Here is a 4014-nt window from a genome sequence, read left to right on the forward strand (position 1 = left end):
TTTAGTCTTTGCAACTTTACAGATCTTCTTTATGCACCAAGAGCTTGTAACACTCCAAAGAGAAAGGAAAAATTTAAATCGCATCATATGACCCCTTTAAATGTGTTTACATGCATGCATGATAAAGAATGTTTATGATAATGTCAGGGCAACATTTAGATGAAATGCACAGAGTGCAGATTATAATAAAGATCTCTACAACCTCTTTGAAATAAAGCTAGAAGACTGACCATTTTCTAAATTTCTTTCTTTTTTCTGTTTCACATACTTGCAGTCCTGTTTTAGTAGTGATATGCATATATACAAAATGTACATACTTTATGTTCTGTAAAAAACAGTGAAAATATGTATGAATAATGTTCTTACAGATTGTTGTCCAATCAGATTTACAGAAACGGTTCTCATCCAGGGGGGCCTCAGGAAACATCAAAAAGGACAGTAATATGGCTTAAAAATTACTTAAAATAAGTTATATGTAATTAATAATTTTCCACAATACATTAAAAAAGTTTTTAAAAAATTCTAAAAATGAAGAAAAAAAACATAAAATACTGAGTTCTGGCATGAAACTAGATGGCGCAGTCCGATAGGTCTAACTCAATTTTCAAGACTGAGTGTGGTTCCTCAGACGAGCGGCAGACGACACCACACTCGCTGCTCAACATTCAAATATATGATTAATGCTTGCAGTAGCAGTTTGCTTCAGAACAGCCAAATCAACATCTAAGATAAGTGAATGCTCTTCTAATCCATATCGCTGTGTGTATTGCATGGTCTGCCTAATTGAATTCAGAAATTAACAACCATAAAGTTTAAACTAAGTGCCATGTGTAGTAAATCAGCTCAACAGGGAAATATTTATGACTAATTATAACTGGTTATAATTAATAATAAATATTTAGATTAGATCTTCGAATTAACTGTAGCAGGACATAGATTCCCAGCGTGGTGTTGCGCGTTGAGGTTAGGGCTTCAACATATTCAACATTCTAAAAATGTCAAAAAGAAACAATTACCAACAGATCAAGGGTCAAAGAAGTTGGTTTTGGAGAAACATACACTAAGTTTTAATGAAAAAGGTAAATAACCTACCATGTACTCCTTCACAAGGTTTGAGGGGTCTTCCTTCAGGCAGACAGCCAGGGCTTTCAGGATGCATTCACATTTTTTGCTGATGGAGACATTCTGAATATGTAAAATTTTGCATCTGTGTTTATACAGCCTGAGCAAAACGCAGTTTAGAGCATATGTAATCGCTCTGAGGACATGCCGATAGTAATGGACATGAAACGGGTTAAATGAAAAAAGCATTCTTGTGTAGGCCTATGCATTTCAACGGGGGTTCGCCATATTCAACGGCGACTATCCCAGTGTTCACGTTCGTTATTTCTAAGGTCGATGTTTTCAGTGATGAGTGTGTGGTTGATTTCATTTTCAATCCTGGGAACCAGTACAAGAAAACCCCACAAATGTTCCTAAATCAGAAACTTTGCTATGGGAAAGATACACCGTAATCATGGATGTCAGAGTTGTTCCAATTGTAGGTGCAAAAACACAACTCTGCTGCTGAGAAATATGATAAAGCTATAGACAAAAACTGATGACATTTAGTCTAGTTTTAGTCAATTAAAATTGTGTTTTAGTCTCTTTTTAGAAATGCAATTCTATTTAACCCAGTCAATATAGTATAAGTACCTAGTAGTATAGACGAAACAAAAATTTTATTTTAGCCAAACCCATTTCAAACAAGGTTATCTTATTATATTATTGTTACCTTATAGACTCAAGAATACATCCATTCCAGACACGGAAGACGCTCTGATTTGAATTTACAACATTTAATTTATTAACATTAATATTAATGTTATTTATAAACCGAGGTCCTGACTCTCAGTGGTCATTAAAAATCCCATGGCACTTCTCGTAAAGAGTAGGGGTGTAACCCCGGTGTCCTGGCCAAATTGCCCCACAGGTTCCACGTAACTGAGTTAGGTTGCATTTAAGTAACAATATTGATTTTAGTGAACTTAAGTTAATTACATAAAGTTAATACAATGTTGTTTAGTTGAATCAACTTAACATTATTGACTTCGTTTTAATCTATTAAGTTAATGAAGTTCAATTATTCTAAAATGAATATGGTCACATTCAATCAAAACAAATAATACAGTTTCATTGAGTTTATTCAATAAATACATTCAACATTTTTCCAAGAAGAATAATTTGCTTTGAATGTGCTGTCCATCTGCGCATGTGCAGATATTACGCCACCTGCTGACCAAAGTGCGGTACTGCAGAAGCAGCTCAACTCCATTTCATTCACTTTACTTAAGTGAACTGTGTAAATTTGAAATATTACTTTTTCTAATTTGGTCAACACAACTCTTTTAATTTTAATACACAAACGTAAGGGAATTATTTCATTTAAACGTAGTTACATTCTTTGGACCAACAGTAGCCACATTTCATTTTTTTTGAGTGTACATAGATGTTTCCTGTCAGCTTGATTTTTGAATGGACTTTGCTGTTCCGATGAGCATGAACGGTATACGAGTGGAGCGACTGAGCGGAGCTTACACACATAAAGCGGGATAATACGCAAAGCGTCACACCACGTGAAAGTAAATCCTGAGCGGTGAACTAATTTTCGGCAGCCGGAATTTCAGTGCATCTCTAATTATTGGCGACATTAGAAATGGATATTATATAATAGCTGCTTTTTTGAACATTTTAGCAATTTAAAAATATTAAAAAATGATTTTTTACACGGCACCCCTGCTCTCGACAGACCCCGGTTGGGAAACACTGTTCTAAATAATGCCGCGAGTGGGGCTTGAGGAAGTGACGTCGCCTGCGTCTGCGCAGTGCGACCTGATGCAGCTGCTGAAGTGAGGCACAGGAAACAGAAATACTGCAACATAATAATAATAACGCGACTAAACGAGACGAAATAACGTTATAACATTTCGTTTCGTCTCGTTTTGGTCAACGAAAATGAAGAGACATTTTAGCATAGTTTTTATTTTGTAAACCACATTTAGTCTCGTTTTTATTCGTCAACAATATTGCATTATACATTTAATTATAGTCATCGTCACATGACCAGCATTTTCGTTGGGTCTCGTCTCGTTTTCGTCACATGATAAAGGTTCGTTGACGACGGTATTTAGTCATAATTTTCGTTGACGAAAGCAACACTAGTCAGAAGCACGCGCTTATCGCAGGCATATCAATGGCAGTGTTGCAGGAGACTCTGAAGATCACTATCTACGGCTGTAACAGTTAGTTCAGAGTGAAATGCATTGTGGGTAGTGTAGTTCGGAGAAATGTGCTCATGTGACATGTGCTCTCGCTGTGCTGTGTAATTCAGAAAACGGAGAAAGAACATTTATATTCTGCTTTTATTTCAGTTCATTCAGGTCAGTCCACCCAGGGGTTTTTGTGCACTGTAACTTTGACAACTTTTATATACACGAGAGAGTCAAATGGTATGCATCGTCTAACTTTGTCTCATCATTGCACGAACATGAATACAGCAGTTATCAAATGACTAAATTATGATATTTGCTCAGGTGTGTGCTGGGGTCTTATCTGTCGGATTGCAACATATATCCATTTTGTTAATTAAACATTACGCATAGTGCACGTCTAATTAGAGTTAAGCCAGTCGGCGTGGTAGCCCAGGCTCACATAGTCATAGCCCACTGTCCAAAACTACTAAAGTTTGAAAACTCTTAGTCATCTTTTCAGCAGAAATACCATAGGGAAGATCATAGCTTCAATTAGGGCTGCATGATAAATCGCATGCGATATTTAAGGCGCATCTTATCAGTAAAGCCGGTTCTGTAAAACCACGTTCATATTCGTGCGATTTTTTGTTCACTGACGATCTGCGCAAAAAATCGCACGAATATGAACGTGGTTCTGTAAAACCACGTTCATATTCGTGCGATTTTTTGCGCAGCTCGTCAGTGAACAACGGCTCTGTGTAGTTAATGCTGCTCAATGTGAAAG

Source organism: Sinocyclocheilus anshuiensis, unplaced genomic scaffold (assembly GCF_001515605.1).
Source record: "Sinocyclocheilus anshuiensis isolate Anshui unplaced genomic scaffold, SAMN03320099.WGS_v1.1 scaffold1231, whole genome shotgun sequence".
NCBI classification, from domain to species: domain Eukaryota; kingdom Metazoa; phylum Chordata; class Actinopteri; order Cypriniformes; family Cyprinidae; genus Sinocyclocheilus; species Sinocyclocheilus anshuiensis.